Here is a 12532-nt window from a genome sequence, read left to right on the forward strand (position 1 = left end):
TTTTTTGGCTTGCCATCTGCAGTCTAGACATTAGCAATGTGGTAGTAAGTATGAGAACCAAGACCTGTCCCAAGAGAACTTAAATTTTAATGAAGAAAATAAAAAACAAACATCTTAGGAAAGTAATGTAATTGTTTTAAAGACTCATATATAATATGAAAGAAGTTAACAGAATAATGTAAAATAAAATTGACAGGTGTACATGGACAATTTTAGCAGAAGACAATATTTCAACTTATATTTGTGTGGTCTTTCTAGATATTCTGGCTTTAACCTTTCCAATAAAAAAGAGAAAACACCTGCATTTCAGATTTGATCATGCATGTTCAGGGTGGTATGACTATAGACATATTTTAATTTTAATATAAAACTTTCCAGCATTTAAGTAGAAGTTATAATTTTATCTCTTTAATTATTAAATACTTAACTTCAGACATCAACTACAGATTTTTTTCTCAAGAGCATTAAAGTCCATCCTTTACAATTTACTGTTTGAAAAAGCATGATGATGCATTATTTGATAAGAGTAACTTCCAGATTTATTTTACCAATGTGATTTGAAAAGGATGGCCCAAGAAAATAGAAACCATCATGTCTTAGGCTAGTTTATATTTCTATAGCAAAGAAACTTCAACAAATGGTGCTGGTCTAATTGGATGTCTACATGCAGAAAGGTGAAAATATATCCATACTTATCACCCTGCACAACACTAAAACCTAAATGTATCAAAGACCTCAATATAAAAACAGACACACTAAACATGTTAGAAGAAAAAGTGGAGGAGAGCCTTGAACTCATTGGCACAGGAGACAACTTCCTGAACAGAATACCAACACCTCATGCTCTACGATCAACAATTAATAATTGGGACCTCATGAAACTGAAAAAACACTGTCATCAGAACAAAACAACAGCCTATACAGACTGGGAAAGGATCTTCACCAACCGTATATCTGACAGAGGGCTAATACCCAGAATATATAAAAAACTCAAGAAGTTAAACAGCAACAAATCAAGTAAGCCAATAAAAAATGGGATACAGAGCTAAACAGAGAATTCTCTGTAGAGGAATATAGAATGACAGAGAAATACTTAAAGAAATGCTCAACACCCTTAGACATCAGGGAAATGCAAATCAAAATGACTCTGACATTTTAACTTATACCCATCAGAATGGCTACGATCAAAAACTCAAGTGAAACACATGTTGGAAAGGATATGGAGAAGGAGGAACCCTCCTCTGTTGCTGATATGAATGTAAACTTGTACAACCACTTTGGAAATCAATCTCGTGCTTTTTCAGACAATTAGGAATAGCTTTTCCTCAAGATCCAGCCATACCACTCCTAGGCATATAACCAAAACATCCTCAAGTATACAACAAGGACATTTGCTCAACCATGTTCGGAGAGCTTTATTTGTTATAGCCAGAATCTGAAAACAACCCAGATGTCCCTCAGATGAGGAATGGATACAAAAATTTTGGTACATTGTCACAATGGAATCCTACTCAGCAATTCAAAACAAAGCAATCATGAAATTTGCAGGCAAATGGTGGGACCTAGAAAAGATCCTGAGTGAGGTGTCTCAGAAGGAGAAAGACACACATGGTATATACTCACTTATAAGTTGACACTAGACATATAATATAGGATAATCATACTAAAATCTATACACCTAAGGAAGACAGTCAAGAAGGAGGACCCTGGGTAAGATTCTCAATCTTCATTCAGAAAGGCAAATGGGACTGACATCGAAAGAAGGAGAAAACAGGAAACAGGAGAGGAGCTTATCACAGAGGGCCTCTGAAAGACTTTACCCAGCTGGGTATCAAAACATATGTTTAGATTCACAGCCAAACTTTGGACAGAGTTCAGGGAATCTTATGAAAGAAGGAAGAAATAGAAAGACCTGGAGGGAACAGGAGCCTCACAAGGAGAGCAACAGAACCAAAAAATCAGGGCACAGAGGGTCTTTTCTGAGACTGATAATCTAAACAAGGACCATGTATCGAGATAAGTTAGAACCCCTGCACAGAAGTAGCTCATGGCAGCTCATTGTCCAAGAGGGTTCCCCAATAATAGAACAGGTACCATCTCTGGCATGAACTCATGGGCTGGCTCTTTGATCACCTCCACCTGACTGTGGAACACCCTTACCAGTCCACAGAGGAAGACAAAGAAGCCAGTCCAAATGAGACAGGATAGACTAGGGTCAGATGGAAGGGGAGGAGAACCTCCCCTATCATTGGACTAGGGGAGGGGCATAGGAGAGGAAGAGGGAGAGAAGGTGGGATTTGGAAGGAGATGGGGAGGGAGTTACAGCAAGTATACAAAGGGAATAAGCTGTAATTAATAAAAATAAAATTAAAATTAAAAAAATTCTTTAGAAACAAAACTGATTGGGCATGGTATAAAGAACAGAAATATATTTTTTCACACTTCTGTAGCATAGCCTAGGCAATCACAGGTCAAGATGTATGCAAGAGATTACCTTAGTTCTCTGTTTTCAAGATGGTGCCTTAAAGCCTATGTCCTCAGACAGCAGAAGAGCACAAAAGGCCAAACCCACTCATTCAGGCCCCAATTTGCAACACCTGACCACCTCTCAAAAAACTGTATTGGAAATTAAATTTCCAGCATGTGAAATTGTGGACACATTCAAGCCACAACATGTAGTCCTCAGGCTGTGTACCTGAATGTGTGCTTTATAGGATGCTAATTCAAAACTAAAAATAACAGTGACCATGCAAGTACCATTATAGGGAAGGGAAATGGAAGAAGTGGAAAGAGTGCTGGGGGAAATGAATTCCTGAGACCAGAGCCTCAAGACTGGTGAATGTCAAAGATGTGTTACAACTGGAAGGCCCTGTTGTCTGACAATTCCTGTTAGTATCTGATTGACAATGGCAAGAAGTGACAAATAGTATCTCAAAATAAACCCCCTTCCTAGTTAGGCAAAATTTTAACACAAGCTTTGATTGTGTGTTTTGAAGACCATTTTAGTAAGAATAAGCCAGAAGGAATGAGATCCCAATGGTACTTATTAAGGGAGGAAAAAGGAGCTGCCATTGCATCAATAACATGCCCAGAGAATGCTTGGGAAGGTTAAGAAACACTCCCCTACTTTCCTCCCACCCCTATTCCTCCCCATTGAAGCAAGTGACAAGGTTTATTTATTTATTTTTATTTTTTGGTGTGTATAGGTACATGTGGTATGCACGCATGTGTGTATAAGTGAGCATGTGCATGTGTAAGCCAGAGGTTGACATTGGGTGCCTTCCTAGATTGTTCTCCACTTTAGTTCTTGGGGCAGGTCGCTCACTGAAATCCAGTTCCCCAATCAGCTATGTAATCCAGGCCAGATTGCCTCAGGACAGCCTTTCTCTGCCTCTCAAGTACTAGAATTAGAGGTGACTTGATTGTTTTTATGTGAGTTCTACAAATCCATATTCTCGTACTCGAGCTCTGAAGGCAAGCCTTTACCTACTGAGCAACCTTCCAAGCTCCTGTGGTAAGGTTTAGGACAGGACATAGTAAGTGTCCTTTAAAAGAAGCAATTTTCTTAGAGTGGATTAGCCCTAAAATAAAGATGATTTTGAACTAAAAGATAAGATTCAAACAGTTTTGGGGAGATGCAATACTTCTGAAAAAAAATTCTTTACAAAAAAAAAATGTAGGGATATGATTGTAGTTGAATCATAGAGCATTTGCCTAGCATGTATGAGTTCCTTGCTTCTAACACACGCACCACAAAAATACTGGTAACCAATGAGGATAATTCTAGAACTGTCAAGAGGATTCTAATGACTTTTAAAACATATTTATATGGCAGACTTAACTTTTTTCTGATATTATCAAAATGTTTCCTTTTTAATGTGATTAAGAACTATGTAAAAGTGCTACCTTTGGCAGCACATACACATAAAATTGGAACTATAAAGAAAAAAATAGGATGGTCCATGCACAAGGAAGACACACATATTTCTGAAGAATTCCATATTTTTAAAAAATAATCTGAGCTATAGAACATACAATGGAAGAAAAAGGTGTATCCATCAAAGAAAATGTTAAATCTAAAAAATTCCTTACACAAACCATCCAAGAAATCTAGGACAACATGAAATGAGAAAACCTGAGAATAATAGGAATAGAGGAAAAAGAAGATTCCCTTCTCCAAGGCCCAGAAAATATTTTCACACATTAATTGAAGAAAATTTCCCCTATTTAAGGGAAAGGCCTAAAAGTATGCAAGACACCTACAGAACACCTTATAAATTAGACCAGAAAAGAAAATCTTCCCACCACCTAATAATCAAAACAGTAAGTATACACAACACAGGAAAAATACTAAAAGATGCAAGGAAATGAGAGTCACACCTGACTTCTCAACAGAGACTATGAAAACCAGAAGGGCCTCGATAGATATCATGCAGACCCTAAGAGAACACAGATGTCAGCCTAGGCTACTATAACCAGCAACACTCTCAGTCATCATAGATGGAAAAAACAAGATATTCAACAACAAAAACAAATTCAAACAATACCTACCCACAAGTTCAGCCTCACAGAAGATAATAGAATGAAAACAACAAACCAAGAAAGCTAACTGCATACAGGAAAACACAGGAAATTAATAACCTCACTACAGCTAAACTAAAAGTAGCCAAGGACACGAGAACACTACCACAACCAACATCAAAATAAAAGCATCTAACAGTCACTGGTCATTAATCTCTCTCAACATCAATGAACTCAACTCTCCAATGAAAAGACACAGACTAACAGAATGGATTTGTGAACAAGAACCTACAATTGGTGGCATACAAAAAACACACCTAAGTCCCAAAGATAGACATTACCTGAGAGTGAAGTGCTGAAGGACAGTTTTCTAAGCAAATGGACGCAAAAAGCAAGCAGAGGTAGACATTCTAATATGTAATGGAGTAGATTTCAACAAAAATTAATGAAAAGAGATGGGGATGGATACTTCATACTCCTCAAAGTAAAATCCCACCGGGAAGACATCACAATTCTGACCATCTATGCCCCAAATACAAGGGTACCCACATTTGTAAATGAAACATTAATAAAACTTGAACCATACACAGATTCCCCACACATTACTACTGACAGACTTCAACAAAGGAGAGGTTAACAAAACAGAAATTAAACAAAAACAAAACAAACAAACAAACAAAAAAACATTGACAGTAACACATGACATGAATCAAATGGACCTAACAGACATCTGTAGAACCGTTTACCCACTCACAAAAGAATTTACCTTCTACTCAGCACCTCTTGGAACCTTCTACAAAATAGACCACATAATTGGTCACAAAGCAAGCCTCAACAGATACAGGAAAATTGAAATAATCCTTTGCATCCTATCTGATCATCGTGAACTGAAGCTAATCATCAACAACAACAAAAATAGCAAAAAGCCTAAACACACATGGAAACTGAACAACCTGCTACTCGATGACAGCTGGGTCAGGGAAGAAATAAAGAAAGAAATCAAAGTCTTCCTAGAATTCAATTGAAATTAAGGCACAACATACCCAAACTTATAGGACACAATGAAAGCAGTGTTAAGAAGAAAATACATAACACTAAGTCTGTTCAAGAAAAAATTCAAAACAACTCATTCAAGAAACTTAAAAGCTCACCTGAAAGCCCTAGAAAAAAAGAAGAAGCAGACACACCTAAGAGGAGTAGACAGCTGGAAATCATCAAACTCAGGGCTGGAATCAATACATTAGAAACAAATAACACAATTCAAAGAATCAATGAAACCAAGAGCTGGTTCTTTGAGAAAATCAACACGATAGATAAACCCTTAGTCAAATTAACTAAAAGGCAGAGAGACACTACCCCAAAAAACAAAATCAGAAATGAAAAGGTGTCACAGCAACAGACACTGAAGAAATCCAAACCAAGCATTAGCTCTTACTTCAAAAGCCTATATGACACAAAATTTGAAAATATAAATGAAATGGACAATTTTCTTGATTGATTCTACTTACCAAAGCTGAATAAAGATCAGGTAAATAAGTTAAATATTCCTATAACCCCTGAGGAAAAAGAAGGTGTCATCAAAAGTCTCCCATCCAAAAAGAGCCCAAGGCCATATGATTTCAGCACAGAATTCTACCAGATCTTCAAAGAAGAGCTAGCACTAATACTCATCAAACTATTCCACAAAAAAAAAAAAAAAAAAGAACATTAGCAAATTCATTCTATGGAGCACCAGTCACCTTGATACCTAAACCTTACAAGGACCCATCAAAGAAAGAGAAATTCAGGCCAATCTCACTTATGAACATTGATGCAAAAAAAGAAAGAAAACTTAAAAAAATATACTGGCAAACAGAATCCAAGAATACATGAAAGATATAATGCACTATGACCAAGTAGGCTTCATCCCAGGTATGTATGCAGGATTAGTTCCATATATGAAAATCCATCAACATAATCCACCATATAAACAAACTGAAATTAAAAAAACACAAAATAATGTCCTTAGGTGCTGAAAAAGCATTTGATAAAATCCAATATTCATTTATGTTTAAAGTCACAGGGAGATCAGGGATTCAAGGCACTTACCTAAACATAGTAAACAAAATATACAGCAAGCCTATAGCCAAGATCAAACTAAACAGAGAGAAATTTAATCAGACACACTGAAATGAGGAACAAGACAAGGCTGTCCACTCTCTCCGTATCTCTTCAACATAGTACTTGAAGTCCTAGCTAGAGCAATATGACAATTAAAGGAGATCAAAGGGATACAAATTGGAAATGAAGAAGTCAGTGTATCACTATTCACAGATGATATGATAGTATACATGAGCGATCCCAAAAATTCTATCAGGGAACAGATACAGCTGATAAACACCTTCAACAAATTAGCTGGATACAAAATTAACAAAAAAAAAATTATCAGTAGCTCTCCTGTATACAGAAGACAGAAGGGCTGAGAAAGAAATTAGGGAAACAACACCCTTCACAATAGCCACAAAGGACATAAAGTACCTTGGTGTAAATCTAACCAAGCAAGTCAAAGACTTGTATGAAAAATACTTCAAGTCTCTGAAGGAAGAAAGAGATGACGATATCAGAAGATGGAAAATCTCCCATAATTTTGGTTCAGCAGGATTAACATAGTAAAAATGGCCAATTTACCAAAATCAATCTTCAGATTCTATGCAATTTCCATCAAATTACCAACACAATTCTTTACAGAACTTGAAACAGCAATTCTCAATTTCATATGGAAAAAAAAGAAACCCAGAACAGCTAAAACAATCCCATAAAATAAAATATCTCCTGGAAGTATCTCCATCCCTGAGCTCAAGCTCTACTATATAGCAACAGAAATAAAAACTCCATGGAACTGGCACAGAAACTGACTGGTGGATCAATTGAATCAAATAGAAGACCCAGAAACAAACCTACACACTGATGGACACCTGATTTTGACAAAGATGCCAAAACCACACAATGGAAAAAAGACAGTATCTTCAACAAATGGTGCTGGTCTAACTGGATGTCTACATGTAGAAAAATGCAAATAGATCCATACTTATCATCCTGCACAAAACTAAAGTCCAAGTGGATCAAAGACCTCAACATAAAATCAGACACACTAAATGTTAGAAGAAAAAATGAAAAAGAGCCTTGAACTCATTGTCACAGGAGGCAACTTCCTGAACAGAACTACAACAGCACAGGCTCTAAGATCAACCGTCAATAAATGGGACCTCATGAAACTGAAAAGCTTCTGTAAAGCAAAGGACACTGTCACTTTGATGATATACTACAAACTAGGAAATGACATACTACAAACTAGGAAAGGATCTTCACAAACCCTTTATCTGACAGAGGGCTAATATACAGAATATATAAAGAACTCAAGAAGTTAAAAAGCAACAAATCAAGTAATCCAATTAAAAAATGGGGTAGAGCCCTAAACAGAAAATTCTCAGTAGAGGAATATTGAATGGCAGGTAAACACTTAAAGAAATGCTTAATGCCCTTAGTCATCAAGAAAATGCAAATCAAAATGACCCTGAGATTTCACCTCACACACATCAAAATGGCTAAGATAAAAAATTCAAGTGACAACACATGCTAGAGAGGATGTAGAGAAAGAGGAACTCTCCTCCATTGCTGGTGGGTATGTGCTACCTCAAGATCCAGCTTTACCACTCCTGGGCATATATTCAAAATATATTCAAGTATACAACAAAGACTTTTGCTAAACCATGCTCATAGCAGCTTCATTCATAATAGCCAGAATCTGGAAACCACCCAATTTAGGAATGGATACAGAAATTGTGGTACATTTACACAATGGAATACTACTCAGAAAGGAATACTATTCAGCACAAAGCAAGGAAATCATGAAATTTGGAAGAAAATGGTGGGAAATAGAAAAGATCATCCTGAGTGAAGCATCCCAGAAGCAGAAAGACTCACATGGTATATACTCACGTATAAGAGGATATTAGACATATATAGGATAACCATGCTAAAATATGTACACCTAAAGAAGGTAAGCAAGAAAGGGGAACCCTTGGTAAGATGATCAGTCCTCATTCAGAATGCAAAAGGGATAGACCTCAGAAGACGGAGAAAACATGGAACAGGACAGGAGTCTACCTCTGAAAGACTCTATCCAGCAGAGTATTAAAGCAGATGCTGAGACTCATAGTCTAACTTTGGGCAGAGTGCAGGGAATCTTATGAAAGAAGGGGAGACAGAAAGACCTGGAGGGGACAGGAGCTCCACAAGGAGAGCAACAGAACTAAAAAATCTGGGCACATGGGTCTTTTCTGAGATTGATACTCCAACCAAGGACCATTCACAAATATAACCTATAACCCATACAAAGATGTAGCCCATGGCAGCTCCAAGTGTTTTTACTAGTAAGGGGAACAGGGACTGTTTCTGACATGAACTAGGTGGCTGGCTCTTTGATTACCTCTCCCTGAGGGGTGGGCAGCCTTACCAAGCCACAGAGGAAAACAATGCAGCCAATCCTGATGAGACCTGATAGGCTAGGGTCAGATGGAAGGGGAGGAGGACCTCCCCTATCAGTGGACTGTGGGAGGGGCGTGGGATGAAAAGAGGCAATGAGGGTGGGACTGGAAGGAAATGAGGGAGGGGGCTACAGCTGGGATAGAAATTGAATAAATTGTAATAAATAAAAAGTTAAAAAATAAAACATATAAAAAAGATTACTTACAAGTATTTGTAGAAGACAAATATAAGGCATTAATTTGGAATTTATATCCAATGTATGACCTTATGCATTTAATTTATGGGTTTTGTGTTGTTATTTTGTTCTGTAAAAATTTAATCAATTGTTTAGGACTTAAAGGAAAACCTTTTGTTATAACCATTTTATCCTTTCATTGAGATCCAATCTAAGTGTGAATTTCTTCATATACATATTTCTTTATCCTTTCATTCTATCAAACTTGATAAGAGTGTGGCTCTTTGAATAAGAGAAAACTGAAAGGACTTAGCACTTGAGATGTAATCTGGGGCTTAAAAATTCATTTACAAATATATTCTGGTTTTAACATTTGGGTTTAAGAACAGCGATCCTTCAAGGTGGCTAAGCCATACTATATTTGAGCTATATTTATGGTTAACAAATGTGAATGTTAACTGAAGAAAACATGAAACAATCTCATTGCATTGTGAGAAGAACAATTTTAATGCCTGATTTATCATCTCTGTGGTAAAACTTGATTGGTCATCTTTTGTTAATCAGCTACTTTAGGTTGTTATTCCTTAAGTCAATAGGGGCACTTGATTCAAGGCACAGATCCAAACAGTTCTCCCAACAGTCTTAATCTATATTTTCCATTCCAAATTCCTCCAAATTACTATTTTAAATTGATGCAAATATCTAGTTTTGCAAGTTTAGTAATTTTTTTAATTGGGAAACAAACTGGGAAATCATTCACTCCTGGGGTGCTGAGCAAAGGGCACTAGAGGATGATAGGAATGCTGATGACTTCCCTGAAGGGAATGTTGTTTTTCTGTTGTTTTTCTTGAGCCACTGCCAATTAACCTCCCCCCATAACATAAACTGCCAAAACATCAGTGGTCCAAAGAGGGGCGGTCGGGTCCTGCTTCTTGTCCCCAGACTATCAGCATCTAGAAGCAATTCCTTGCATGGGTGCATCTTCATCCTGATCCTGAGTGACAGCTCAGAGGATTAGACTTAGGTCCTTTGGAGCAATCACTTTATGCACATTAGACCCCTGGGGCGATGAACTCCAAAACCTCTTTTTTTTTTCTTCTATCCTTGGCTCTATCCTGCTCTCACAAAACCTTAGTTAGCCACTGTACTACACAGCCTTTCTTGGATGGTAGGCTATCAAAAGAAAATAAAACAAAACACCAAACCCTACAGCAATATGATGTATATGGTAATGAGGGTCTTTAGGGTAGTGTGCAAATTCCAAGATCCTTTAGAGCTGAGACTTGAAGACCCATTTCCTCCTTTATCATTGAGACTTCACATTCTCATCAGCAGACTCTTGCTTACAGTAGCACAAATGATTATGTGCCTGAACAAAAAGCATGTGTGTGTGTGTGTGTGTGTGTGTGTGTGTGTGTGTGTGCATCCATTAAAAAGAAGTCTCTCAAAATTTCAAAATGAAAATCCAGAAAAGATTTTCCTTAATCAGGCAAAATTTCCTGCTTAGTGACTGGAAAGAGAGAAAGACAGAAGGAAGGAAGGAAAGAAGGAAGGAAAAAGGGAAGGAAAGAGTAAAAGCAAAAGCAGAAGAAAGACCATCTGTCCTCTTTCTGTGCTCCTTTGGAGCTTTTTCAACTCACTTCCTTGTTATCTTTGTGAAGGTATTGTTCTGTTACAATAGAAGTTATTCATCCCTTGGATTGTGGTACAGTTCCTTCTATGGAACACTTTGGTAACCTACAAGAAAGCACTGCTCCATTTCTAGTAAAAGACTTTTAATTCTAACCCACAGATCTGAAGGTGAAAGCTACTCGGAGGAAGAAAATGGATGGAAGCCATATTGTTATAAGAGCACTGATCAATAGTGTGTTATTAAATACCTCATCTGCAAACATATTCTCTCTTGTGCATACATGTTCTCTCTATAAGCAGTCCATATGTACATACATGTGTGGTAATCATTAATATCCAAAATAAAAAGGCACTAGTGCTCTGCTCATTCAAGACAATGGCTTTTATAATAAACACCATCCAAGAAATAAGTCAGATGATAGATTTGATTTCTCTATGGGAATTAAGATGACAATAAATGTACAGTGAGTTCTTATTTGATTGAAATTCTCAGGAAATGTAAGAGTTCTGGTTGATTTAATTTTCTGGTTAACTGAACCTTAAACATGAAAACTTTTCTTTTTAATCTTCACAGAAATGTGTCTAAAATACTTGACTCCACCCACTTTTACTCATGTAGGTTCAAATCAAGTGCTGGTTCTCATCTAAAGGCTCTTAGATAATTCCAAATTTTATTTTTCCTTTCAGATCATTAACATTTTTTTTCATTTCAACATAGAGACTTCAGAGACTGGTTTGAATGTATAACTATGTTCATGCCCATCTTCACATTAATTATACAATCATCTTTTTTATATTTTATAAATGTCTCAGAAAAGTGTAACAGAAATTATGATTAATAAAATGGCTCATTTTTAGACAAAATTAGGGTAAGGTTAAGGTTCGCAATGATTGTATTCTAAAAGAAATTAGTAAAATTTTCTTTATCTAATGTTAAATAAATATTTAATATAATATATTAATATACTACTTCTAATGAATTTTATTGGCATGAATTAAAGACCAATACTAGAACATCTTTAAATATATGTTTAAAGAGCATATATATATATATGCATATGTAAACACATAATAACATGTTTTTCATTGAGAGAGTGTTAATATTCAGGTTTGCTTGTGAGAAAATGTTAGTGTTTAGGTTTCATTGTGAAATATAATGACAGCTGACTAGCCCCAGATATCTTCTTTTCAACAGTGCATCTACAACCAGTTTACCCTGGGGCCCCCATTCCAATTTCCCACAAAAGTCTACCCTATGCTATCTTGAGCTACCAAATACTATCACTATATCAAATTAAATTATTACCAAGAGGAAGAGATTTCTGAAGATACATGAGGCTTCCTAACTTTTGGTAGCGATTTGTATAGAAGAAATTCCAGCCAATGCAAGGCAGGGGAATGCCTTTGAAAATGTCGGCTAAGATCACTGCCAGCTGTACAAATCCAAGTAACTTGTAGAAAGATCAGACCAGTAAGACTGAGGCTCATATTCTCTTATTCTTTCTTCCACTCCCACTCACTGTCTTACACACACACACACACACACACACACACACACACACACACCTCTTTTTAAGGGATGCAGGTATTAATTACCAAATCAACAATAGGTAAGTTTATTTTGAGTTCCTATTAAGTGTCAGAAGTTTTGTACATAGTAGAGTTTTCATAAACACT

General features: G+C 36.6%; 1 protein-coding gene and 1 non-coding gene across 4 annotated transcripts in view; one reads left to right on the top strand and one right to left on the bottom strand.

Annotated features, from left to right (window-relative positions):
- The window catches only part of Mid1 (midline 1), a 427052-nt gene that overhangs the window by 148882 nt on the left and 265638 nt on the right, over positions 1-12532 (bottom strand). The gene's annotated exons all lie outside the window — the stretch shown is intronic.
- Positions 3900-4007, top strand: LOC132650177 (U6 spliceosomal RNA). Its single transcript, XR_009588569.1, has one exon. It is a non-coding gene; the product is annotated as a U6 spliceosomal RNA (small nuclear RNA).

The sequence above is a fragment of the Meriones unguiculatus genome, chromosome X (genome assembly GCF_030254825.1).
Source record: "Meriones unguiculatus strain TT.TT164.6M chromosome X, Bangor_MerUng_6.1, whole genome shotgun sequence".
Classification (NCBI taxonomy): domain Eukaryota; kingdom Metazoa; phylum Chordata; class Mammalia; order Rodentia; family Muridae; genus Meriones; species Meriones unguiculatus.